The sequence below is a fragment of the Aythya marila genome, assembly GCF_965140915.1.
Source record: "Aythya marila genome assembly, chromosome: 5".
NCBI lineage: Eukaryota > Metazoa > Chordata > Aves > Anseriformes > Anatidae > Aythya > Aythya marila.
Genome location: NC_139046.1, coordinates 36,502,034 through 36,515,783, shown reverse-complemented (window position 1 = coordinate 36,515,783; position 13,750 = coordinate 36,502,034). Strand labels below are relative to the sequence as shown.

Below are 13,750 nucleotides of genomic sequence, written 5' to 3'. Positions count from 1 at the left end.
CCCAATGCAGGGGTAGTAGCTGGGGACAGGTAGATGGCTTCAACGAAGTGCTCTCTGTCTTTCAGTCCTTCTGGGTAATTCTCCAGGCTTTGCCTTTCTGTAGTCATGTAGCATTTTCCTGGACTCTGCTAGCAGGCTTCTTTGCTGAACAGAAAGGTGATCGTAAGCTTAACCAGTGGAGGCACTTGTTATAAATTTCAGGAAGCGAGCTTTTGTGTACAGCAAGAAATACTTGCACCAGCGTTTGTGTGCTGTTTGCTTTGGTACCAGCAGTGGAAACTGGTGCTCTCTCGCAGGAAGCATGGTGTTTGCACTCTGTGGTGCAGGCTGCAGGCAGGGTGTTTTCAGACAGAGCCGAGCGATGCTAATAAAGAGAATTTTTCTTGTGGTAATGCCCAAAGCATGCTTTGGCATGACCCATGCCTTTTTTTTCCTCTGAAGGCTCCCAAAGACCAGTGACAGCCTGGCCTATTGTTTGCTTCCTAATATATTTGTTTCAAACTGATGGTATTTGTGATAATTCAAGGCAGTTTAATAAGGAGGATCATGCTGTAGAAGAGCTGCAGGATCAGAAGTTGGAGGTATAAAACTCCTACCTCTTGCCCTTGGCTTCCACTGCCCCCTTCCCCCAGCTTCTGGCTTTCTTTGCTGAAGCTCTGAACAATGGGCAGGCCCGGAAAGTGGAGCACGCACTGAGAACCTTCTCCACGGCAAAAAGGATCAATGTGTCTCATGTCATGCTGGTGATTCCCCAAGGGAAACGGCGAGCCTGGCAGCCAGCCCACCCAGCTGTAAATTCGCTTCCCAGTTGCAAGTGGGCAGTAAGTGGAAGGGGACGTTTGTCCCCTCTGCAGCCGTAATGTGCTAGGCAAGGTGAAATGCAGCCTTAGGAGATGGTAGGAGCAGGGAAAAGGGGAGCTGCCTTCTGGAAGCCTTTGGGGGAAACACTGCATCGTATTTATGCTGTGAACTAGAACGGCTTTCGGTCCGGCGATGTAAACTCATTGCTCTGTGAGTGACTTTTCCTCATAGATGCTTGAACTTGCTAGGCTGAAGTGTGCTCCATTTTAACCTCCTGCTCAGAAGTGAACTGGGTTTAATGCCATCTCTGTCCTCAGCTTACACTGCTTCAAAATGGTTCTGGATTTTTGTTTAAACTTTAAAACTGTTTATGTTTTCTCTCAACTCATTTTCCTTCTGGTTTGTAGTTAAACGTTTCTGTGGTTTGCTGCTGCTCCTGGTTGTCTCTTGCATTGGTTTAATGGGGCTTTGTAATAAAGTGAGTGGGAATTGAAAGAGTCTGTGATCAAAACCAAGTTTGAATCTTGCCTGAGGATGAAGATAGGTGAACAAAGAAAATTGCTTTGGAATATTGGATCACTCTGCAGGACTGTAAGGGAATGTATCTTTTAAGAGGGAAATCCTGATTATGCTATGGTCTTAAAAAATAAAAAAAGATCTGATTTCTTTAAGAGAGCTTGAGAGAGTGGTGTTCTTATGCTGTAAATAAAATACAGGCCTTTCAATAGATTTGTACCTTGTCTCATTTTCAGCAGTAGCTGTTAAGGTAGCTGCATTTGAAAGGAGTTGTAACTTGGATATCTAGTTCTAAATGTATAGATTAATTAAATGCTTGAATGTCCTTAACCCATTTAAAACGTTCATGATTTTTTTCTTTGTAAATAACTTCTGAAAAGTTCTCAAGGAATAGATCCTGAAGCAGCCTGCCCTGATACAATCGCATTAAAACCTCTTTAGGTGAGGGGGGGGGGAATGTATGGTGGGTGTGTGTTGCTCTCGAATGATCCCAGATGTGAAAGAAATTTGATGTTCAGTGAAGAAGACTTACAGTAATTTCTCATCCTGTGCTGTGTGTGGGTACATCATACTTGAAAGCTGAGGCAGAAACTGCTGCAAAAATAGCCTGTATAGGTTTTCCCTCAGTGTCGGTACGTGGCCTGAGGAGAACCCCTTCTGCACCGCGACACGGGCCTGCGAGGGCGACTGACGTCTCTGCCTAAAAAAGAGAAGTGCAGAAAGTCCAGAGCAACCCTCTGGGGATGTAAAACTTTCACTCTGAGGGTGTAAAACCTTCACTTGCCCACCTGCTGCTGCGTGTGCCACTGATGGCCCAGTGGCTGCACGTGGGGGGACGATGCTTTGAACCCAGCTGCTCTCCAAGGGCCCCTCGCTCCTTTTGAAGGTGCAGAAGGGGCATCCTGCTTGCTTCAGGGGATGAAGGCTCCTGCTTTTCCTGTAATTGAAATCTAATGGTATGTCTTTATAAAACTACGGCATTACTGCAAAGAGCTGTGTGATCCTGAAATGCTGCAAGCTGCTTCTCTGATGTGCAACAAAAAATATGCTGGAAATTCATCGTAGGATTTGAGAGCAGAGGCTGTAAAACCGTACAACTCTGCTAATAGAGATCTGTTCTTTTTTGTGGGTGTGGGGAGCTGGGTTGTATGATCGGGGGTGTGTGTTTTGGTAAGCTTATGATAATTCGAGTGAGAGACACAAAGAGGAGCTTGCTTTTAACTTCATTAGCTGCAGGACCAGCTCCAGTCAGCTGCTGGTTTGCTGCATGACTGTCTTGCAGGACTTGCATGCTTCTGAAACTCACTAAGTTGACATTTAAATAATGTCACGTTTCATTAAATAATGGGACGTTTAACAAACAAGAGCTTTAAACAGGCGAGGCAGAAATTGCTTCTTCCAGCCGCAGAGCTTTTACTTTCGCTTTTGGACACTCGGCTTGCCCAGTTTGCCGTCAGATGCTGCGCTTTCCACAGCAGAGAAAGTTTCCTGGTTGCCTTACTAATAACCACCTTTTCTCTTCACCTCTTTGAGATGTTAGTATTAATCCTAAAATAAAAGGGTGGGGGGATAAGACTCTGTAAGTTACACCTGTGTTTTTCTGGTTCCACAGAAGCAAATATCCTTTCTCCTATGCTTGTTTGGGAAGTACGTGCAATTTGTGGTCGCTCCTTTTTTTTTTTTTATTTGTGAAGGTGTGTATGTGTATCTGGTAGCTGGACTTGATGCAATTCTACTTTGTGTATTTTGGGTAACTTTTCTCAGAAGTTTGTCCCATCAAAAAAAATTCATGAAGCTCGGGTACTGCTGAAAAACGTCTTTCAGTAACTCTCTGCTGTGCTTGAAACCATGATCCATTCCCCTCCTGAGGTTTTTAAATGGGTTGTGTGCGGGTGCTGTTGAATGTTCTTTGTGTATAACTTGTGCCGTAAATCTCAAACCCAGGTAAGAATTTTGTGGGTAATGCCTGAATCAAGCATATCTGCGCGCCTGTGTCCTAAAAACATAATAGAACTGCTTCTACCCACCGCTTTGTGACTTTTTTATGTGCCAGGGCTGCTCTTATCCCTTATGTATATATTCATAGCTGATACTTACTTTTTTTTTGTGCATTCCTAGGTGTGCGAATCAACCTATCATCACGGAATTGTCACTTTTATCATACTGACTTGACAACTGTTGGATGCCAGCTCGTGTCAACACCAGGTAAGATGAAAGTTAATGTGCTTACTTGTTTTTTCCTCTTTGCTTTTTAAACTTTTGTCCAAATGCTGGTGACTTTTCCGTAAAGTCACGCTGTGCTGCCTTCCATATTGTTCTTCTGTGACGAGACATCCGCGTGCATTAGTTCCTGTTTCAAAATCTAGTGCTCTGAAATGCCTTATTAGGAACCGACTCCTTTATAGCCATGCCTCAGCCTTTTTCCTGATACCTCTATAACCTGTTTTTTTTATGCTGTTTGGCTATCACAAGTATCACAACATGTTTTTTTCCTTGGTGTTCTTTACCCCTTACCACTCCTTGGTGGTGTTGTAGAAGCTGTTGACCTCCTTTGTCTTCTAGAGTTAACTTGCATGATAAGCCACCTGTCCCATCTGATCTTTTCCGTAGAACAAAAAAATATTTTTTTGTGTGTGTGCCTGCTTCCAAATGCTATCCTTGAAAAGATGCCACAGAAAGATATTTATTTTTTTTTTTGTGAATCAGTGGCAAGAAACTACCTGGATATGTCTTTCAAGGAATTAAATATCAAGCTGTTTTTTGGACCTTACAATTTGGACTTTTTTTTTTAAGGGATGTATATTGAGCAGGGGGGAGTAAATCCCTCTAATGCTTTCAACAAGGTTATTATTCACTGCTCTAGGAGAGTCCTGGTGCTGACGGAACTAATGTGAGCCTTTGTCCTGATGCTAATCAGAATAGGGATAATTCCTCCTGTTCCCCCTTCATCCCCCAGATCCTGCTAGCAGCGATGAGGCATTAAGTTCCTCTGCTGCCTCTTGCTGTGCTGGCCTGTTGTCCTTGTTTCCTGCAGCAGCTACCTTGAGTGCAAAGGCTTAACTTGAGTTTTGAGGGGTCTCGCTAGGAGTGCTCGTTGAAATCTTTAGAGATTTTCTGGATGCTTCCGAGAGGTACTTGTACACTTCACTTAAAGACACGTCTTGGTGGATGTGTGTGCTTATTTTTCATATCGTTGTGTGAGAAAATAGCTTTTCGTTGATGAAAGCTACATTGGGCTTGAAGGTAGCGGCATCCTTTGCTACATGTTGGGACATGCGACTGAAAAAATGCAAGTAGGCACGTAGGTGAAACTTAGAAGGCATTCTTCCTTTTGCCTCTTTCCTCCTTCCTTGGCAAGAGCAAACAGGTATTGTTTCTCACATGTTTTTAAAAACCCTTAAGGAGACTAACTTTTGATCATGACTCCAAAGGCCTCTAAGTCTTTCTAGGAGGAATGTATATGCAAGCTATGTATTGTTTTATTTTACATATTATGTATTTTATGTTTATGTATTTATGTTTATGCCAATGATCTCCTCCCAGTCTAAAGATTACCTGCATGGCAGTAGAGAGAAGAACTTATATGCTAGGCATATAGTGATATATGACTTAGCATTTAACAGAAAAATAGTTTACTAAAAACCATGCCTTTTCACCAACTTCTGTTTGTGGCTATGGGCAGGAGGTTGTAGTGAAGACACTGGATAGGGCTGCCGTGGAAGGTCAGACAAAGGCATTAGGAAAATACCTTGCAGATCAAGAAAGGAAGGGTTGAAGTGTACCCAGTTAGCCTCTTTAGCCTTTCCTCTGCAGTACAAAGCTGAGGGGAAGATCATCTTTGTGCTTGTAAGAGCAGGTCTCCTAGCACAGCTGCTTGGTTTGTGATAGCAGGTTCTCTGGGGATAGCTGGTGACAATCCTCAGTGGATAATCTGTCCTGAGTCCGGCTGAGCTGGCCTTCTGGTGAATTTGTAAGGGGGTTTGCTGTCTTTCACTAGGGACTGTTCTCCCTGCAGGGTGTTTTGAGACCCTCTGTAGTGTCAGCATTGAACAGCGGGACAGGAGGGATTTAGACGGGCTAAAGAGCTTCCCCGGAAGACAGCAACTGAGTGCATCCGCTCAGCTAGCAGATGTGTATCAGCCCAGTGTTCTGTTTTGATGGAGCTTTTTTCTTACATGCAGAATTGGAAAGGCATGAAGTGATGATATAAAAATCTGTATGTGTAGCCCAAAAACTTGCGGTTTGAAATGTCTAGGTAAGCTGAACTCCAAGTGTGTGAAAGAGTACTGGGGAGGAGAGAGAAAAGCATCTTCTGATGGGGCCTATCTGAGGAGACTGATTTAAACCGTGTGGGGCTGGGAGACCAGAGCCAAAACTTCTTGCTAGTGACTGTACACAGGTGAGGAGCTCAGTGTCTCCCTGAAGTGAAATTGCATGGAAGCATTAGCTGCAGGAAGGGGTTTATGAGCACTTTTGAACAGGATTTTTTCTTTGATTCTGATGCGTATGTGTGGCTGGGCTTTATCTTTTTTTCCTTTGCTCTCAGTTGGCCTTTGCAGGGCATTTCCTGTGAGTGCGAGCCCTGTGCTTACAGATAGCAATCTATCACTTCTCAACGTAATGTTGGTCTTGTACGATACGGAACAGCCATCCTGAAATGGGGTGGAGGTGTGTGAGAGAGAAGGAACTTGAGGCTGCAGTGCAGAAGACAGGATTCCTCTTTCCTGTTATTTTTACCCTGTGAAGTGAGAACAGAAGGGAGATGGCAGAAGCATTTCTGAACAGACCCTGTTCAGAGTTTCCTGTAAGGCCTTGGATGCTCTCTAGCCTGCACTTACATGTCTTTCCCCCCGTGTCTGCTCTATCAGCGTGGGACATGGAAAGCCTAACACCCGGGTGTGTGTATCAGTGCTGTCTGCTCTGCTGTGTGCTGGTGCACGCCAGCATCCCTCCATACATACCTACAGACTCTTCTTGGTTTTAATTTTTCATCCGTATTTATCCCTTAGCGGGAAGCTAGAGTTTTTAATTAGCATAGTTTAGCCATTAACTAACACATCAAGGGTCAACGTGGGTGGCAATATGTCTCACCTCACCTCTGGGTGGGAGGTGGGACTCAGCACAACATGAGGGTGGTATTTCCCCTTTGATTTGGGTAGGGAGTCGTGCTTCTGACTTCTATGCTCTCTAAAACAAGCTGTGGTGAGGCGACCTGGGTTCACGTGAGATGTATAGCTTGACTCCCTTCTCCCGTACAAGGGTGGGACCTTCACATGAAGGTGCTTGGGGGAATGGGTGTCACCCATGTCCTTGCTGTGTCTGCTCACAGAAATCATCAGTATAGTTGGTCTGCTATTCACTGGTCCGAATCCTCTCTTTTTTCCAACAGGAAGGGCTCTGCAGTGTGGTAAAAAGCAGACTTCTCTGGTTCAGCAAATCTGTCATAAAAGTTTAGACAAAAGGCAGCTGTTTGTTAATGGGCATCGTAGTTATTGATGTGTAACTTACAGAGAGGGGTTTTGGGAGCAGAAACTCACCTCTATATTGGTAGAGCAGCAGTTTTATGGCAGCGAGAGTCTGGGAGGAAGCTGTTGATGTGAAATATTCATCTGAAAAACAGCTTGTTACAGAAACCTGTTGTAGTAAATCTCCTGTTTGAGAGGTATGTCACCTGAAGATAGGTCTGTTGCAGTGTAGGTTGAAACCTGTCATTGCCTCTTTTTTAATATGGATGATTTGCAGGAGGTGTTTGTTAGATTCTTCAGAAAAACTTGGGCTCTTTTGAACTAAAACGAGGCTGCCTTGCATAATGTGTGAAGTTGAACAGGAAGATGGGAAAGTAGATGTGTATACACACAAGACTTTTGAAAGGGACTGAACTCTGAAATTGGAAGAAATTGAAGCATTTGAGCCACTGAATGTTAAACAGTTGGCACTCATGCTTCTGGATTCTCTCAACCTGGATGTGAAGGTAATGCCTGGGTGTGCGCTGCCTCTTGCAAGTCCCTCTCTGTTGCCCTGCTTGCTCTGCATACCTGTGCCCATTCTTCTCTGCCATCTCCAGCAGGGTGCTAGTGCATTGGTAGGTGCTGACTGAAGAGGAGGATTTGAATCAGAAATGCTGCTTTTTGCAGAATTGTGCATTTGCTGCAGCCTCTCCAGGTGTTGCTCCAGACAAGTGTTACTGAATTTAAGATGTGATTTCTCTGAGGTACTTAGTGACAAGGAACCATATTTGCTAAAGCAAGCTGGTATGTAACAGTCCTCCAGTGTGCATGTGACTGTGGCATAACAGGTTCCTGCTGTCTCAAGTGTACATTGTTGTGTGTGGGTTTTTTTTTTTTTATTGCAAGTGTTTAACAGGCTCCAAGTGCATAGAGGAATTTTGCACCACCTTTCTACGTAAAGTGGTACTTCAAGCTATTGAGAGATATTATTTGGCTTAGGCAATACAGCACCTTAACAAGGACAAGCACATATCCTGAACTCTGTGTGGGTATAGACGTGGGTGCTGTACAGCACCTCAGAGAAGTTCAAAGCATCACCACTTTATTGACTTTCAGAACTTCATGCTAGGCGCTCAGTTCATATAACGCCCACAGGTGGGAGATTTTATAGGATGAGTGCAGAGTTTCTTCTTTTGTCGTTCAAGACATGAAGAACAATATTAAATGTAAAATCAATAAATTCTATCTATTTTGTTTCCTCTAGGACTCACGATCATCCTAGCATTCTTTCTGTGTCCTTTTCGGATACAGAGCCAAAATTGTTGTATGTGAAGGTAGTAGAATTTGCTGTAAGTGTAGCAGGCAGCCTGTTTTTCAAGTAGAGGCAACTTTTTGGAGAAGGGTGAGGCTAAGGAGGAGGTGATAAGGTATTTTAAGCAGGCCTTTTGAAGCTGGCTTAACTCATTAGTTATGCTGGGATGAGCCCATGAATTCAGTAGTGTTATTTCAGACCTGCACCGTGAAGGCAATTGTTACACTCTGTATGTGATGCGTGAAAGACTGCTGTGGAAATGCTCTCTCCTTTTCAGAGAAGAGAAATAAAATAAGAATATTGGAAATAGAGTACATGGAGTCCCTTGGTGAGTGTGCTCAGCAGTAGGTGATGCTGGGCCTGCCACCCAGGAATCGGATGCTGAGGAGGGTATTTAAGTTACAGTGACTTTGAAAACAGACTGCTCAGGAGGCTCTATTAGCCTTTAAGGAAACAAACAAACAAGGGAGGTTAGGAAAGGTGATTAGTCCAGGCAGCATTAATGCAAGCTTTGCACAGTGCCATGCATGTTGTGTGGCTGTTGCCTGGGCTTCTCTGCGTGCTTCCTGCCAGTCAAAGCCTCTGGCATCTGCAGGAAATGGAGCAATGAGCTGGGTGAGCTCATTGATCACATGAATTTTTTTCACAGTAGATCAATTTCCTTAGCTCTGTGTCTGTCTGTAATTGAGATGTAATCTATAGCATGCTAGGCAATGCTCTCAGACGGGGACACAAATGACAATTAAAGGCAAGTAGCATGCAGTGAAGGAAGGGAGGGGAAAAAAGAGCATTGAAAAATGTAAGTAATTATAACTAGCCCATTTCTTCTATGTGCATAAAGGTTTCTTAAGTTCTTGTCCCATATAATGTAAAATCATGTTTGCCCAGAAAGACAAATTTTTTCCCTTCCTGTCTTCCCCCCTTCATCTTCGGATGAAAACAAGCATTATAGTACAGAAATCTGTTAGGATAGATAAAGCATTTCCATACGTATAAAGATGTTGTTTTCAAACACCTCTAAAGTCTCTCATGCTTTCAGTGGTAAACCCAGGGATCAGGAGTATTATTTGTCTGTAGATTTTTCTTTTTAGTATGTTTTGCAAAAGCCATTTTAAGCAATTCAATCCTGTTTAGCTTACTGATTTTAAAAGGTTAAACCTGTTCTTTTTCCCTGATATTGCTGTGGAGAAGATGTTGCTGGGGTGAGGCTTACCCTTGGATAGCTTGGCTGTGTTATTTATAGGTAGCCCTCTGTAACCTGGGATGAACTTCTCTGATGCCTTCTGGGATAAGAAGGGCTAAAATACAGAAGCTAGAACTCATTGCATAAAAATTGTATGTGGATTTACTTCCACAATTAACGTCCATTTCCAGTGTAATGTGTGGCTGCTGCGTGCCTTTTACTGCAGTGCGCAACTTCATTATGTTGTGGTTTTTACAGTGTGTGGCTGTAAGGCTGCCAGGCTCCCAGCTGCTTGCGAAGGGCTGTGCCAGCCACCCCTGGTGTTCCAGGTGGTGCCTGGGGAGCCCACGACCCTGTTTTTGCATGGGAGGATGAGAATTTGTGCACCGTGTGTGCACAGGGAGGGGTGGCAGATGTGGGCATCACTGTATCAGGGCACACGTCTTCGTTCATCTGGTCATTTGGTCTCAGGTAAGTGCCAAACTCAGGAATACGGGGCTGCTACGTGGCTTGGAAAGGAAACTAGGTCTTACTGTGGAAATGCTTTTCTCAGCTGGAAAACATTAAGGTAGGAAGAAGCAGAGTGGGGTCCCCACTGCTGCCACTGAGCTGGTGATGGGCTCTGGAGTGCCTGACTTTGCTTTTGGTGGTGTTGCAGACTGGAGATGCACATTTTGCTATAGCAGCTGTTAAATAAGCCACTGAATTTATCTAGGATACAAGCATGCATGGGACAGCTATACCACAGAGTAAGATCTGCATGAATCTCTTGAACAAAAAGCCAAGATACTTTGTCCCGTTGTTGTTGTTGTTGTTGTTTTGTTGCCTGAGTTTGAGGTGTAGTTGTGTTTGGTCTGGGAAAAGGTGGGTTTGAGTACCTCTTCCCATAGTAGCACTAAGCCAGACCTCATCTGCTTTTGCATCAAACAGAATGGCTTCCTCCTCCAGGAAAGCTCAATTAGTGTTCAGGAAACAGAAATCCTGTTGCTCTGAGATTTCTGAATGTCTAGTGGGCAGTGACTATTAAGTGTACTTTATCAACTGGGAAATCCTACCTTTGTCTGAAAAATTGCTTTACATCTGTTCATGTAAGACTGTGAGAGTTTGGAGGGTGAAATGCTACTTTCTCCTTTCAGATCATAGTATGCCCAGTGACACAGATATAGCCATTTTGGTATCCTGCAGAATAAATGTGCTTTTCCCAGGGTTGAAGGCTTTGACTGTGTTTGTTTTTCTTCTCTACTCTGCACAATGTGATGAGCAATCGGGAGTCAGGTGAGTTCAGACCATGGCCAAGCAGCTTGAGGGCATCTCTAACACCTGAAGCTCCTTTTAATTTATGGGGAGAGAGGAAAAAAAAAAAAAACACTTTTATTTGTCATCCATACAGTAATTAGAGGATCAAAGTGAGACTTTCTGAGGCAAAGCTTAACTGCTTTTAAGTGGGAAATAATTGTGCCTCTTTTTGTTAATGAAGTTTAACGTTGGGACTGCAGAGCTGAGAAAGCAGGCTTGGGAAAAGAAAATGCGAAATAATTCTGCCCTGTGAAATACCAGCCTCTCTCTCTGTCCCCTTCACCCTTTGCAGAGGGCAAGTGCCACATGTGCACGGTCATTTTGACCTCTGCCACTTCCTGCAGTCCTGTGTGCATGTGGTGGGGTCACCCACACAGCTTCTGGTCTGCTCTGACCTTCCTTTGTTCTCAGGTTTCCACTGCTGCTTGCAGCAGAGTGTGGTGTGAACACCACGTGCACCTATAGGTTCAGGTAATACATAAGATATCCCCAGTTCCACATAGAAAAAACACACACACACACACAAAAAAAAAAAAAAAGCCCTAGATTTTGTCTCCACAAAATCCTCTTTTTCTGAAAAGAGTTGCTGTGGCTCTTATCACAGTTAGCCACAAGCAGAGTTAATGATACCAGACAGAAAAGAGACTGTAGAAGTGTTTGTTATGGAAGTCTGTATTTAATCTCTCCCAGTGGCTTTTGACTTGCTTAAAGCTGTGCTAGTCTTTGTGATTTCCAAGACTATTGATTTCCATACCCCTCCTACACCCTCTTGCTTCCCCCTCCCAGTCTGGAAATGCATTTAATTCTGTGATGGTTTTGCTGGCAGTAGGTTTTCCATTTCACATGGAAAAAATCTAGAGTATGGATCTTGCTAGAAATTGATTGTGAGTGACTTCTGATGGCATAGCAAATCTTCTACAGGGATAATTTAGGCTGTGTGTGACACAGGCTTCCTGAGTCGCAGAAGGCCTTGAAGTCAGAAGTCTGCTTTCAGCTTTCAACTTCCCTAGCTACATCCTGGAGGCTGCTAATCACAGGGGTACACCGCTTCTGCTGCTTTCCAGTGCAACCTGTGTCCTTTCGCAGCAGGATCACCAGTAAAGGAAACATGGGAGGAAGCAGGGGAGAAAACAACAGTTAATGCTATAACAGTATCATCAAAAACAGGGCTTTATAAGCATAATGTTGGAGTTTCTGATCCTTAGATGAGTCTGACACCCACCTCTAAGTAAATACTTGGCAATAGGTAAAATTCAGGTATCGGGTCTCAGTTTCCTCCTGCACTTCCTGGCAGTGAGGCTGTTAACCAGGCACAGTTGCTGTCCATGTCGCATCTCTGCTGCACTGCTTTTTTGCCTTGCTGCTTGGCAAGGGACTTGAAGTCCATATGAGAGCTGCACACCAAGAACATGGGAGTACCTCTGAGCAAACGCTTGGCTCTGCTGTAGACACTTGTGGGTTGCTCTTTTTGTACGAGCGTTCATCCCTGGGTTTCTTGCCAAGCTCTCTTCCGTGGTCAGAGAGGCAAATGCACAGCGATGTGTAAGTCAGGGCAGCCGTGTACCAGGACTCAGGCTGGAGTGCTTTAAAGGGATGGAGAGGGGAGACTGGGACATGTTGTGACCTGGGTGGATCTGGGAGCTAGCGCTGGTGCTTGCTAATCTGGCCTGTCATTTCCCATTTTATTTACTCCTGGCACTTGGTTGTCAGAGCAGGCTTTTGTACACCATTCTTTGTGGCTTAGGCTGCTCAGCACTGCTGCAAAATCCTTCTAATCCTTTTTTTGCTATCCGTTTCTTGCAATGAAAACTCAATCGACAAAGTGAACACTTGAATTGCAGAGAGCAAGTGCAGAGTCAAGTTTTGGGAAGAATAAAGAGCCAGCAAATACAGCAAGGCCTTAGTGGGGAAAAAGGGACTCTACAAAAAAATGAATGAACTTGTGTGCTGTATCTTGACAGCTATTGAGGGACTGTTAGTACCAGGGGTCTTACCTACTTGCAGAGCACTTTCACAGCCAAGTGATACCTACCAACAGGTGATCAAATAGAAGAAAACTGAAACCGACGTGTTCTTTAAAGAGATGATGAAGATGTATTGAGGTTGTCCTGCTTGACTTCTGTGTCCTGTATTATAAGTTTGCTGTGTGGCAGACCCCTGTGGGGTAGCACTGCTGGAGCAGAAGACTTCTCAGCTGTTGTGCCTGTGTTTGGCAGGACATTAGAAAGCAATGCTGCCACGTTTGTTGCAGAAGGATATTTCTTGGGTGCTTAGATCTGAGCCACCTCTATTTGCGATTATGGGCAGAGCTTTCAGGAGTTAAAGATGGCTCCAGGATAGCAGTTAAGATTTACTGTGCTAACCATCAACTCTCCTGCCAAATGCATCATAGCTCCAGAGCACTGCTGTAATCTACTGACAAAATTTAGTCATTCAGCACTGCAGCTCTGACTGGACTGTGGATAAAGCAGGCTGTGTTAGGGCTGAACAAAACCACTAAAGGGGCATTCTCACCCTCCTTGCGTGGCGTCTTGTAATGAAGTGCTCTGAGCTTGGCTGTCCAGGCCAGAGCAATGGCAGCACCAGTTCTTCAGAAAGCCAAATCTGGTTTGGGGATGATAGGACTGGAGGAGTGGAGTTGGAAAATAGGCATTTTCCCTCTTATCTTGGAAGTTATCTTGGAAGGAGTGACCTATTACTTTTGCTTTTAAATATGAAAGAACTCATTCCCTGTACCTCAGATACAGACCATATGGTGCTCTGGGTAAACGTAGCAGATGTTCCTCTCTTGCTCTGTTTTGCTTTGTTACACAAATTCTCTTTGTTTTCTTTCTATCCTGTCTGCAGTGGGCTGTAATAGCACAGCTCCAGCGTGTCAGGTTATTGCTCTGAATTTCTAAATGGGCATTGAAAAATAAAGGGCATGGGGGAACATACATAAAATGTTGCTTGAGCTGTGGAACTGAAGTGTGTGTGTATAGATGGTAACTGACCCTGAAACTCTGGTTCAGTGTGCTCAGCTGAATAGTTTCTCCTTCTGTTTTCCTGCTACTTATGGCCTCTGAACTTTGTTCTTCAGTATAAAACAATGTTCCACCCCACCTTCCTTGTGGTGGCTTATTTTAGCTCTGTTTTGCTTGTGAATGCAGTTTCTGTGCGAATCTGCCTCACTTTGTATACCAGGACACTGTTGTT

The 13,750-nt window shown here is 44.1% G+C and overlaps 1 protein-coding gene across 4 annotated transcripts in view; it reads left to right on the top strand.

Annotated features, from left to right (window-relative positions):
- SUSD6 (sushi domain containing 6) overlaps positions 1–13,750 on the top strand; it is an 88,328-nt gene that overhangs the window by 11,017 nt on the left and 63,561 nt on the right. For all 4 annotated transcript variants that reach the window (XM_082762684.1, XM_082762686.1, XM_082762682.1 and 1 more), the window contains exon 2: positions 3,436–3,522. The gene's annotated coding sequence lies outside the window, so the exon portion shown is untranslated. The remainder of the gene's footprint in view (positions 1–3,435; positions 3,523–13,750) is intronic.